This window comes from Dipodomys ordii, unplaced genomic scaffold, assembly GCF_000151885.1.
Source record: "Dipodomys ordii isolate 6190 unplaced genomic scaffold, Dord_2.0 Scaffold53, whole genome shotgun sequence".
Classification (NCBI taxonomy): Eukaryota; Metazoa; Chordata; class Mammalia; order Rodentia; family Heteromyidae; genus Dipodomys; species Dipodomys ordii.
Window position 1 is genome coordinate 2,803,297 of NW_012267269.1, and position 14,629 is coordinate 2,817,925.

The 14,629-nt window shown below is 35.6% G+C and overlaps 1 protein-coding gene across 2 annotated transcripts in view; it reads right to left on the reverse strand.

Moving 5' to 3' along the window:
• Bnc2 (basonuclin 2) overlaps positions 1 to 14,629 on the reverse strand; it is a 426,707-nt gene that overhangs the window by 107,887 nt on the left and 304,191 nt on the right. The gene's annotated exons all lie outside the window — the stretch shown is intronic.

The following is a 14,629-nucleotide window of genomic DNA, read 5'->3' on the forward strand; positions in this document are numbered from 1 at the left end:
GCTGGTAGCTTTAGTATGGTCTTGTTTGTGATCATTCGGGTAAATGCCCAAAAGTGGGATTGCTGGGTCACAGGGGAGCTATATGTGGAGTCTTCTGAGGAACCTCCAAACTACTTTCCAAAGTGGTTGAACAATGTATTTTTTATTGTCAAGGTGATGTACAGAAGGGTTACAGTTACATAAGTAAGGTAATAAGTGCATTTCTTGTCAAAACTTATTACCCCTTTCCTCATTTTTTTCTTCTACCCCACCCTCCCAGAGGATCGAGGATAGTGTTCTACCATAGCTCCATTTCTTGTAGTTTAATGGAGAGAAGAGTCTCAAGGACTTCCCTGTCCAGGCTAACTTCAAACAATGATCCGAAAGAATTCAGATTCCTGAGTAGTTAGGAGTACAGGTTTGTATCACTAGCGCCCAGCACAAAATCATTTTTATTACTGTTTAACTCATTGAGTTATAGGTTCCTGAAGTTTAGTTCTATTATATAGGAGAAATTCCTTGTTTAGTATTTTTATGAAGACAAAAAATTAAAAAAATTTAAACCATGTTACTAACATGTTAGAGTACATCAAGTTCACTGCTTTCCATCATGGTAATAAACCCTATAAAGAGGCATCTTACAGATCTTATCCAAGCAGAAAAATATTTCCTAACATGTTTAAGGTTTCAGAGCTAACATGATAAATTATGTTTCTTAGCTACATTAGACAAGACAATATATCTATACCACTCATATAGTTATTCTGCATGGAAACTGCTTTAATTTTGTGAACATCATTCCAAAACAAATACATATGTAGTGATTAAAGGGGTTATCTTTTAGGCATATACTATAAAAATTATTTGATGCAAAAATACATTTACTTCTTTTGTATTTCAATCAAAATACCACAGTGATATCTGAAAAAATAACTTAGACAAATGTTATATATAACAGCCACATATTAGTGATATAAATGAGTAGACAACAATGAAAGAGCACAAGCCCTTCTTGATACTTATAAATTTGCTAAATGGAAATTATTATACATAAAATGAATATACACATGTTCTATAAAATCAAAGGGAACTGTAGAGAAACAACTCCTAATTCTTTGTCGCCATATAACACTGGTGCTAAAATTCTACCATCTTGACTTCCTATTAATATAAAATAATGCATGTAGGAAAAGGAACACTTACCTTTCATGATGAAACTCAATCTAACAGTCTTAACAAAAGCCAAGCCTTGGCTAAAAGAAATGGCAACCAGATTCATAGTAAGACATATTTGACCTGTGACATAAGCAAATCTAAAAAGTTTGTGAAATTTAAACTATCAGACACTCCTTAGGTCTGGGAAACCACAACTTATACTCAGAATGCTGTTTGGGCTTTCAGAGCAATATAGTCAAATTTATAAATCACACAAGAAAACTCTATTCTGTAGCATTTTTTTTTATAGTTTCAAGAAGTGCTCCTTCTAAGGGTGTGCCCCTTTCTGGTCCCAGATACTTTTCCAGATGGCAAATATAATACAGTAAAGCTTCCTTCCATTTGGTGCCTCAAAAAGCATTTATGAAGAAGTTTTACTGTGTATCTTTGATAATTTTGATACTCCAGGCATTGTTTTTTTTATCAAAGGTATCCTAAAATTTGAACCTTAGAAATTACAATTTCTATTAACAGACTGTATCCAGGTGTAAGGCAGAACAGAGGAAAAAAAGAGCAGGGAAACCATATGGTGCCGTCTGAAGTCCCTTCTTATGCCACCCCCTTCCCCCAACGGAAGACTGAGCCTCCTACTGCCACTAAACTGTCACCTTCTTAGTTTTACACACACACACACACACACACACACACACACATGCAGCATGCCTCCTACTGCCACTAAACTGTCACCTTCTTAATTTTACACACACACACACACATACACACGCAGCATGCCTCCTACTGTCACTAAACTGTCACCTTAATTTTACACACACACACGCGCGCGCGCGCGCACAGCATTACATCCCCATCAAGTAAGTTATCAGATGAACTAAATTTCTATGCACTTACTACAGGAAGCTAAGAAAAGGAACACAGACTAATTCCAAATTTGACGTTTTTTATCTTGATGACCATCACAATTTAATATAAAATATCTACATTTTAATTGGTCCAATTACTCCCTAAGTGGCACTGGCAATAGCAATTCCATGGAGATCATTCTTATTCTAAATGAGTGACTTCACAGGTAGCTTTTGTGAAATGATCCTGATGAGGCTAAAAATGATCATCTTCAGAATCTCACTGGAAGAGCATTGCAAAGGAAGTTTTCATTAACTTGTCAAAACATTTATGAGGCAAAGAGTAGGAAAGGAACTTTGCTATTTAACTTCTGTCATCTAGATAGGTTTGCCCTAGCAGAAAAATTTAAGTACTTTAAACTAAAACTTTTTAATTCAAAATGTGGGGCTGGGATGAAAAGTACTTCCATTTTTTTAATAGAATGGAGATATCTGAGGAATGTTCAAAATTCTTTAAAGCATTAATGTTTTAAGCCATGTGAAATAAAAAGCATATTTATATATATATCATTAATACACTAATTAAAAATATATGTAGCAATCTCATCTCTGATTCAGATTAGACTTAGCTACCAACTTATACTTCATGGAAAGCTATAACACAGAGCGTGGTGTCTGTTTACTACTTGTAGCTAGTAGTCAAATAAGTAAATATGTGTTGAATGAAATATTCTTTCCTAAATCTTCCAAACAGGAAGCAAAAATCAAAAACAAAGAGGAAATTTATGGAGAAGCACAAAAGAAAGTCTGTGACCTGATGGGGTTTTTAAGAAGGGATAAAAAATCAAATTCAAAACAGTCTAATACTAAATAAGCCAAGTATATTCAATTATATTATCTTAAATTAGCAGTAATAAGTACTGTGTGATTAATTTCCAGTCACTATTTCTAGTTAACACTTCTAATTTACCTGTAACCCAGATTTACCTCCCAAGTTTTAAATGTCTCTATGTTTTTATTAAAAATTCTCAAAGCAAAAGAAATAAATTTTCTTTCTGTATCTCATTCTTCTATCATATATATATTTATGATACTTTTACTTTGCAGTTATGTTTACTCAAAGACATAGCCCAGAGTAACTAGAAATTACTCTGAAATTCCCAAACTTGCAGAAGAGGTCAAGCAAATTTTTACATGAAAATTTTGCTTCAGGGAAACACTAAAAATTTACATATAGGAAATTTACAGCTAAAGAACTATTTCTATATATAAATCAAAATAATAAAATCACTGTCTAAATATACTATGTCTCAAACTTCTGATTAATCTACACTAACCTACTCATTAGCATGAAATGCTGTGTTTTCTCATATGATAACAGTCAATGGATACATGAGTTTATGAGTCTTTTTATCCATAAACTAAAACTGTGAGAAGTATTTGTTCCCTGCTACCACCAAAAATTATCTACAATTCTGATTTTAAAGTAAAGCAAGTATTTCTCAAATCTTTAAAATAATTTCCATAAATAGTTTTTCAATTGTCTTATTTTAGAGACCTGTCCTTACATGACATACAAACTTAAGCATCTAAGCAAAGGGGGCTAATGGTTTTGCTTAATTAAAATGTAAAACTTCAGCATCTTAAGCTCCATTTATACATTATCAAGGGAGGTTTCATGAGTCACTCTCTTGACAAAGGGCATTCAGACTGTAGAGGAGGCTACAAAAGCGTTAATGACATTTACCCCTCCTAATAAGAGCTGTTCACACTTCATGGTTTTTCCTTGTTATTGCTCAGGACAGACACTAGCACCTCGTTGAAAGATCAGTGCTGCAAGAGAAAAAGGTCCCTTGAGACATCTCAGACTTGAGGAAAAGCACTAAATCAGATGATGCTACAAAGATGACATGTTTGATTCCCAAGGGTTCTTATTCACCCTATGTCCATGGATTTGAGGCAGTTAACACACAGCCAATGAGAACCCTCCCCCACTCCCAGATGACAGGGCCATCCTCTTCTGTAGCAGGCAGAGCAAAGAAGACTAGGGAGAAAGAAAGAAACTTCCTTCAGGTGCCCTGGGTCTGGCAAGATCCAAATGTCTCATATAGCTCTCAATCCCCATCACCATGCAGTTCAATGAATAACACACTGACCTTATCTTGAGATGATCAATGAATAGACACTGTATTTTAAAGCAGTAAAACTCTACAAGAAGGAAAATGGGGGGAAAGTTTTTGTTGTTTTTTTTTTTAGTGTGGTTTTGGCCAAAGAATCAACTGGGCTTTGCTGGCTCAGTTATTATGAATTGGAACCCTGATTTAGAACTGAAAAGTTCCCAGCACTGCCCCTATGGATCTTAAAATCTGGCACATACTCATTGCTACTGCAGACAGACATTCCCTCACATGTCAATACGTGGACCGGCAATCCCCCTGGTGATGGAATGATGGCTGACTCAATGGAACACACTCAGCATGAACTCAAGTTCTGGCAGAGATACAACACAAAGACAAGAAGCTCTTAATTATTCTTTCAAGAGGAATTTAAGTATATTCTGTTGTTGCTAATTTAAAATTTCTATACATGTCTGCATACTTAAAAAGAAGCAAGTAAATGAAGCAATTTAAGGCACTTCCCTAACTTCCAAATCTTGTCTTATCAACACATTATAAAAATAAACAGACATAATCTTTATGGTACTCTAGAGACAAAAACCTATTGTTTAAATATCACTTCATCTGAAGCCTGGTCTAACGGTGCTATGAGCCACTATTGTCAATGGTCTGTATCCCCTTTCTCCTATTTATGCTTCAAAGGATTGGAAAGAATTGTCAAAATCATATTCCAGAGAGGACACAGCACACACCAGACTTCGAATTACTACATTTGCTCAAACTATTTTTAAAATGAAAAAAAAGTCGCAGCAGGAAAAGCATATTAAAATAAAAATAGAAAATACAGAAACCACATTACTCATACTAACTAGAAAGCTACCCCTAACACTATTATTATGGCTTTGTAAAGACAGCAAATTACAAGAGAATAAGGAAATGAGGCAAATGGGCTTCCTCACAAAAAGAACTTTTGGTTCTCAAAGTCTCTGAAAAATATTTTTTGGGGGGCTTTGGGGTAACTTATTCACAGTGCACAGAAGATAACTTCTGGAAAGAAAATGCTTTCTAGCTGGTATTTCATTCTCATATTTTTAAACCATATGCATTATGATATGCTATAGTCAGGTAAGACAGTGCTCAACAGAACTGCAGACTTAATACAGTCCTACTCCCTCATGTCAAGTCTCCTTTACTGAACAAAGTTAGAAAGAGGTGAGAGAAAGAAGATGGGAGGGTACACAAAGAGGTCTCAGTTGCAACAAATGATAATATTCCCTAAATACCAATAGTAAGATAGCCGTTCATGATCTCACTAGCCAGTTAATTTACCTTTAAAAAAAATTAAGTCTGGATCATTGGCATCAAGTGCTAGGGTTGTGAACCACTGGAATCACTAGTCACTTTCCTGAGAAAGGAGTGGTGATATGCAAAATGAATCAAAATGAACTTCTGGTCAATAGGCCCAAACCTGGACTATGCATAATCTCTAATATAACACTCATAGCTACTCAACCAAATGAAATTCAACTTCTTCCACAGGCTAGTACACATTTCTTTCCAACCTACTGTTCATTCTATATAGAAAAATACTTCTTCCATCCTTTATACTAAGTAGCAATGTCCTTTCAACTTCCTTATGATTCTCCTCTTTCAACAGGTCTTCATGGACTAATTCAATTTGGCAAGAGTCAGTTTCCCTCCACTAGAAAATGTTTTGGCCCAGATCATATTTTCCAATTGTGGTCAGCATTATATTACATGACTATCAACAATGATTCCAACACTGTATCTTTATTTATGTCTGTCTCATCTGTATGGACTGAGAAAAAGCTTCCAGATACTCAGATATAGGCTTATCTCATTTTCTAGTTTTTCATAGCCCACTGTGATTATACATACTAGTACTTGAAATGCAGATTGTCCCATAGAATCAGAGGGTAGGACCTGACTTTGACACCTTGAAATGACTGCTAGTTATAATAGATTCTATTTCCTAAAAAGTTTCTCTCTTCTACCTGTCCTTTTTGTAAAGTTAGGGGGAATAGTAGAAAACAACTCTGAAATTCAAATAAAATATATAAGCCAATAAAAGAATGAGAAAACTTCTGAAGCTCTACAAAATTAAGGGGTTTGGAGGTAAGGATAGGGGGAGGGAAGGGGAAACTGAGCTACTTAAAGGGTCAAATTTAATGAGCTTCAGAATGAATTTAACATGATATGTTTCTTCATCTGAAAACACTAGTAAGAGGGCACAACCAGGAAAATGAGGCTCACTGAAATTTTGTTCTTCTTGCATGGCTAGAGAGCTAACTGGTGGTAGTCTTTAGTTTTGAACCCAAAGTTCAGGATCTGTCCACTTAAATTCAGCAAAAAACATGTATAGGTGCTGCACTGGAGCTTATCCAGTTTAATCAATGCCATCACATAAACTATCCATTTCAGGTAAATCTGAACAGGTATCAGATAGCAACTAGACTCATTTCTGCTCCTTCTGGGAAATGCAAAAGCATGTGTCATGCATAACAAACCTTCTCTAGCAGTCACTGTATTCTATATAGGAGACTGGCAAGCTATATGTTTCTGTTTTGCAAGGGTAAAGGGAGGAATATTTTCATTTTAACTTTGAGCACAAAACACCAAGCTATGTCCTTGGATCTAAGGTGTTTATTTTTGTTGCTGTTCAAATACAGCTTTGGCAAAGGATTCAAAATCCCTGAATTCTACTTCCAACTTTGAGTCTGCCTAAGGCTTTTAGCCATGATAACTTTAAAACTACAGATAATGGTCTCTGGAGCTATCCCTTTAATAAGGACGTTAGGAGGATTGCCAAGATAATGTTTGTAGAGTGGTCCAAACACTCTGGAAAACACACACTGTAAATCCAGCACACTGCCCCAAACCATCTTCTTTATATCCCTGCCAAAGACGGGGATCTTGACCATTCACACAAGTGATTTTCCCTCTTAAGAAATCACAAACTTCTGACATATACAAAGATATCTTTCTTAGGTCACCATTGTGATAATCCGATTTTTACCTAGAGTCAAATAATCCCACTTTCTGTCCATGCTCTGAGTTATCTGCACATTCATGTAGCTTACATCAGACATTTCCCATTGTTGTCTTCATGACTGACTCTCTCATTAGAATGTGGGCTTCCTGAGTGTCTTGTGGATGCTTAGTACATTAGATATAGTCCTTTGTTCTTTCTACTTCAGGAATCTTGTAAAAATCTCTAAGGCCATAATGCCCTCTGAAAGACTGCCTATTTTGCTTGTTTTGCTAGAGATTGAATCCAAGGCCTTGGGCATGCTAAGTAAGTGTCCTATCTCAGGCTAAGTAAGTTCTATTTTATTCAGTGGGATAAAAGCCTACATTATCTAATCATTTTAAGAGACCAATTCAATAGTATTCATTCCACACTAAGGGTTTAGAATGTTATCGTAAGAATTCATAAAATAGAAACATAGAAAGGTAATAAAAATGGCCGGGCGCTGGTGGCTCACGCTTGTAATCCTAGCTATTCAGGAGGCTGAGATCTGAGGATCGAGGTTCAAAGCCAGCCCGGGCAGAAGCGACTGTGAGACTCCTATCTCCAATAAACCACCAGAAAACCGGAAGTGGCACTGTAGCTCAAGTGGTAGAGGACTGAGAGCTGAGGGACAGCGCCCAGGCCCAGAGTTCAAGCCCCATGACCGATCAAAAAAAAAAAAAAGAATAAAAATGATGAAACATAGAGTAACTCATTACTTGAAAATGCACATATGCAATAATTATTAATGAAGAGCTTTATGGACTATTTACTGTACTAAATACTTCATAAGAATAATTTTATATAACTTTCACACATGAAGAAATCGATGTTCAATCAAATGGTTAAATCCAAGATTCACACTCAAGTTTATCCAACTCTAGAGTCCAATGCCTTTATTATTGTACTCTTCTCTCATCTGCATTCAAGTATGTCATATGTACACACATTTACATGTTTGTGAATATGTGTGTTTATCAGTGAGTATACATTGACTAGTTAGTACTCCTTTTGTTTGACTGGAAAGAAATTCTGCTTTCAGAGGCACAGTGAACTTTAAGGTTACTTTATAAATAAAATTTTAAAATGAGAGGTTGGCTGTAGGCTATAATAGGTTATATCATCTTTTTATCATCTCATTAATTGTTAATACTGGCTGGATACTTAGCAAGTAGTACTACTAAATGCTTTACATGCATCATGTTATTTTATTCTTACAACAAAGCTATGAGGTACTATTATACTGTTTTACAGGGGAGGGAATAGAGTTAAAGACACAGGCCTAATTTCACACATCTGGTAAGAACTGGAGCCAGAACTCAAACCCATGAGCTTCCCACATGACACTGCTGCATTAAGCTTTCCTGGTCCGACTATATAAAAATAAGGTATAATTATGACTATTCCACCACACCTAAGTGTGACTGAGCTCATTTTCCACAGTGCAAAGGTAAAGTTGGGAGTGGCTGCCCAGCCTACATGTTCCTATGGCCCCAGTTAGAAATAAGTTCTCATGAACTTTACAACTCATAGGAGGAGGGGAGTGGAGGTGGGGGGAGGGAAAGTGGGAAAAAATAAGGGAGGGGTAACAATGTTCAACAAAACATGTATTCGGTGCCTTACTTATGGAACTGTAACCCCTCTGACATCACCCTTACAACAAAAAATATTTTTTAAATAAAAAGAAACAAGTTCTCTTAAGTGCAGGAAGAGGAGTGGTACCCCACTTCATTTCTAATCATGGACCATGAAACTATCCCCAGAAACCTCACCTTCTCTTAGAGCTGCCCCTTTGATAAGGAATTTCAGACTCCAGTGAAGGCAGAGCCATAAAATGGCAGTCCCTTAAATCATCTCTCAAATCATAGCTGGTAAGAAAGCTTTTCTTCAATCAGGAATGTTGACTTCTCTAGTTGAGAGGAAGACACAATAATTGTGTTCTGTCACTGGTATTTCAGGACTTAATCGTAAAATGCTTATATTTTTAATGATATTAATAATAATGTCTAAAATATATTTACTATTTTTCTCTAAGCATTTGACAGCTACAGAGAAACTTGTTTGGTTTCTAATATTTCCTTGCTATAATTAATCTGAATTAACTTTTATACATAAATATATGTGAAAAAATCCCAATTTATTGAAAAAGAGTTCATAACATTCCTTGCATCTGCATTAGATCATGTTTTGTAAGCCACTGAAGGCAAAAGAGGTATAAGAGGTTATTTAAAGAAATTAGTGACAGGACTGTTCATAATTGCATAAACAACCAATGGCAGTATTAGAACATTAAGCATGTTAAGGAAACACTGGAACCTAACACAAATTTCTAAAGTAATATCTAGTTCTCTTTTGCCATCTGATTTTATCTGCTTTTATAACATAACCTATAAAGATCTACTTCATCTCTTTTCTACTGTTGCGTGTGATATCATTGGAATCTTATTAATTAGGTACAAAGGCTTTATATTTCACACTCATCAGGAAAAGAATCATCTCTAGAGAATTTAAAAAAAAAAACACAGAATTTACAATGAAATGTTAATACGTTACAGACCAGAGGAACATATTTTAGCCACAAAAATGAGAAAGAATCTGAGCAAAAATAATCTGAAGCAAACTGGAATATCTAGAAATAGCCAAGAAAAGGAACAGTCTTAATTTTACTTAAGCTCAGACATATATTACCTTTCACTAAATAAAAGAACTCTAAGATTGATCATTTGTTCAGGATTCTCCAGCCTTCTGTCTTCCTAAAACTATGTCATCGGAACCTTAAGAGTTTAAAAATTACATCCTCAAATGGTATCTTAGTAGTCAAGAAAGAAGGAAAGGGAGGGGGAGAGGAAGGGAGGGGAGGGAAGGGAAGGATGGGGAAAAGGAAAAGGAGGAGGAAGGGAAAGGAGAAGGTGGAAAGGGGAAAGGGAAAAGGGGAAGGAAAAAAGAGGAAGGGGAAAGGGGGAAGGGGAAAAGAGGATGAGAAGGAAAGGGGAAAGGGGGAAGAGGGAAGGGGAAAGGGGGAAGGGGAAAGGAGGAAGGGAACAAGCAAACATCTGAACTCTGCCCTTAAGAGTCAGAGATCCAAATTCAAGTCAGATTTCAAAATTTCCTTTTTCTAATATTTAATGTGCCCTGTTACACACCAGGTGGTTCTTTATGAAGATTACCATACATTTTAACTTTGTCTATTAGCAGTTTCTAGGCTCACATGAAGTCATTTAACTTCTTTGAGCCCTGGTTACCCCAGATGTTAATCTATTGGCAGTGACTGCAAGAGGATGGCATAAGGGGACTCAAAGGGAACACTTACGTGAACTCACCCCACAAAGAGCTATTTAACTAAAAGCATTTGTTTAATATTGACATTTTTCTACCACACAAATACCACAACACATTTATTCTGCACAGACCACTGGGTAGGAGACACAGGAGCCTTTGTTTCTTACTGCCCTCAGCAGCCCACCTGAAGCTATAGCAATCCCTAAGAAGTCTTGGGCCAACTGAAGTTGTTGGGTATTCCATGAGTTCCATGAGTGTGATTTTAAATTGTGGTAGATTGTAGAAAAGAGTCTTGAGACAGAACCACACCAGAGAAGACCTCATTAGTTTAGTTGGGTCTCTGTAACAAAGTAGGACTTTGCCTGATATCAAAAGGTCAAGAAATTACCTATGCAGACCGAAGAGGAAAACTGTCCAGGCATAAGAAACTTGATAAATAGCCAATGCTGAGGAAGAGGTGAGTTGTTCAGGTACTGCTTACTTCAGAAGAGCTTGACAGAAAAAGATTATGAATTAGAGAAGATTGGGAAATGCTACTTACCTATTGTCAAAGGCTACTTTCCCCAAAACTTCTCAAAGGCTTTACTATACCAATGCACATCGTGAATGTACCAATGTACATCTAAGAGAAGGAGCCAGTGTACAGTTCTTCCCAAATCTAAAAAACTGGATTTCTCAAAGGCTGGTATCCCCATTAATCTTTGAGAAATACTCTTCTACCATCGCAACTGCTCTATTAAGGCCCAGCTGTGCATCACTACTGCTTTTCCCACAAGGCTGCTGACACCTCAACTAATTATTCAGAAGGTCTGAAGTGCCACTCTGAATCTTGGCAGGCCCCATGTGCAAATGGAAGATTTCAACATACAGGTTGGTATATGAGCCCAGGAAAGTTAACTAAATGTTCAAACTGAAAAAGGAATGTGTGAAAATTTCATTTTTAAATGAGTACACTCAACAATGAAAATTGCCTATATTCTTATTTCTAGGTCAAGACAGAGAGAAAATGGGCAAAGGACAAAAGATCAGGATATTCCTTTTATTGTCAATTGATATATCAACAGACATACACCTGAAATAAGACTACTTAGTAGCAAACATCATAGTTTCCCTTATACTTAAAATTTATCATTTAATTGCCTATTCCCATCTTATTGTATCATGGGAAAATGCTTTAAATCCTTACTTTCTTTATACTTTCTGAATGAATGCTTTAATAAATACACCAGAGAATATTGGATTTTTACCTTCACAATATTCCCTATGGTCTTTTAAATTACTGTAGTCCAAGTTGTGCTATGCATTTTATACACAGCTGGCTAAATTAAGAATAACATATATAATCACAAAAGTAGAAGATATTTTATCAAAAAAGCTCATAATTCTTAACAGATATGCCAGTCTTTTAGATGTATTTATGATCTTCCTGTCATTGTTTTCTTTTCTTATCTTTATATACAAACAATAGTTTTCAAATAGTTTTGAATGACTTGCTTACCTTCCAACATCACCTCAAAATTCAAAATGATATTACATGCTTGCAACCCTTCCATATTCAAAGGTATTTTTGAAGACATCATAGCTGAGGGATGCAGTTTGAGCCCAGAGAGAATTAAATTAATATCCTGGCTTGACCAGTTCAACTTACCGTATATCTTCATTTGCCCAGTAATACAATCTATAGCCAACTACTAACCAAGTCAATATGTGGTAAGACTAACAGCCACCCTAACTTGCCTTGATAATTATTCTCCTTTAACTGACATAATATTCAATATACTGTTGTTGAGTGCAATAATGCTAAAATTGATGCCTTGAGGGCTACAAGACAATTGAGTTTTAGCCAGATAAAATGACTTGTACACTAATACTGCTTTATATAGTCCTCTAGCCTTCAGATGTACATTTTATAGTCTACCTGTACAAAAATGCTGTATATAATTATATCCAAAGTCATTTGTTCATACCTTATCATTAGTGTGTATAATTTAAAAATATTGGCCAATAATTTAGTAGCACAACTTTAGAAGAAACATAAATACAGGTTTATGTTTATAGTCCAGCTTTCTTCTTTTACAAAATAAGTATTTTTTTACTAAACAATTGAAAATGTTTTTGTATATTGAGATCATGTTTATTCCCCTAATCTAAGAACTATTTTTACAAGGAGCAAGTATATTATAAATACCAAGTGACAAAAAAACACCATTTAAAATAAATCTATATTGCATCAATTCTATCAATAAAACAAGACAAACTAAACCTACAGTTACTTTCATATCATTTCTGAAAATGTCAACTCTATATTCTGAGTGGAGAGACACTAAAATTGAAATTTGTCAAAATTCATATATAACTAAATGGAAAGTGACTATAATTTAATTTCACAACGGTATTGATGCTCTTTCTATGAAGTATCTTATCTCCAAATAAAAAACTTGTAGGTTTCTCTGAATTTTTTCTATCATACTTATTTTCTCTTGTATCTTAATAACTCTTTGTATCTTTCATACAAAAAAGAACTATATAGTATATTTTAAATTAGTACATTTTCTCTATTTTCCTTAAGAGATATGTTGAAATATGGAGAAAATTAATATCTACTTATTTTAAGGGAAAAAAGCCCAAAGCTCTAATCAAGGCACAACAGTAGAAACCATGTCACAGAGAAAGAGCAGGTTGTACATTGTTATCAAAATGCAATAGTAAGCTGCTAGCAGCTGTTAAGACAAATCAGCATAGCCATGCACATATCTATTCGTTTGAACAGAAAGACGTATGCTCCTATTATCTTAGGTAAAAACAATGTATATGTTCTCGTTACCTTAGTTAAAAAAAAAAAAAGTAGAACTGAAATACAGCACTGATGACAGAAACAAGAATCACAGTGAAGTAAGACAGTACCTGCTTAAAACAACATATTGTAGGTTTTGAATAAAGGAAAGACCAACTATTAACCAAGCTAAAAGTTCCAGTTAAACATCTATAAGAGGTTTCTTCCTTTATGTAGGAAAAAAAATTCAACCAAAGCAGACATTAATAATCATGTTGTGGAACTCACTGCAGAAGGATGTGTCATTGCATGGATCTCAGTGCCAGGGATTATGAAAATTGTTCCAGGACTTTGTTTTTCTGGCCCTTTACTCCTGGTCCCCCCACCTCATGTCCCTTGACCATCCACTTCTTATCTGCCCACATACCCTACTAACATGCCCTTTCAGGCAAATGAGTTAACCCTGTAAACAAATTCTATAAACTCTAATAAGATTATTATCACCATCATCTCATCTTCTAAGGGCCAACATTTTTGTGCCTTCCAAGATGAGGTGCTCATTAAACTAAGAACTAATTTTATTCTGGGAGCCAATAGGTTATTTGGTTTCCTTGGGGGTGGTGAGTTGTGATGGTTATATTCTCTTTCACTGGCATGGGTTATACAAATTAGTTACACAAACTATTTCTTAAATTGCAAACATTTTCTACAATATCATTACAGCATATGTCTATGATACTAAAACATTAAGGTAGAAATCTTTCTTTTTCTATTTCTGCTCACCATTCCACCACTACTCTCGTCCTGGAGAGCACCTGGAGGTTCAGCATAGAAGAATGACAAAAATTTCTGTGATCCAATGCCAGGTTTAAAGCAAGGGGAGACTTGAGACTCACTGTTCATCACATACCAAGCTGGCAGCCAAAAACTTGCATATAATACAGAGTGGCTCGAGTGATAAACACTGGGAATTATCTCCAGAACTGTACAAGGCTGGCACAGCAAAATTCATTCTAAGAGAGAAGAGTCAATTCTCCTGGGTTTTACCCTATGAAAAATTTAAAAAAACAGTTTGGATTCTGCTTTCTCAAGTGAGTCCTCCTTCAATAGAAGGTGTTAGTTTATCATCCCATGTAATGTTTTCAGATCCTAGGGTCTTCAAAAATGTTCTCAACACTTTCCCCTCAAGGATTATGGGAAGGCAGGTGGCCATAACATTTTCAAAAGCCAAGGGCTCATGCCTATAATCCTAGCTATTCAGGAGACTAAAATCCAAATATTGTGGTTTGAAGCCAGCCTGAGCAGAAAAGTATGTGAGATTCTTATCTCCAATTAACCAGCAAAATACTGAACATGAGGCATAGCTCAAGTGGTAGAGCGCCAGGTCTGACCATCAAACAAAAAACTCAATGAGAATGGAAGGCTGTGAGTTCAA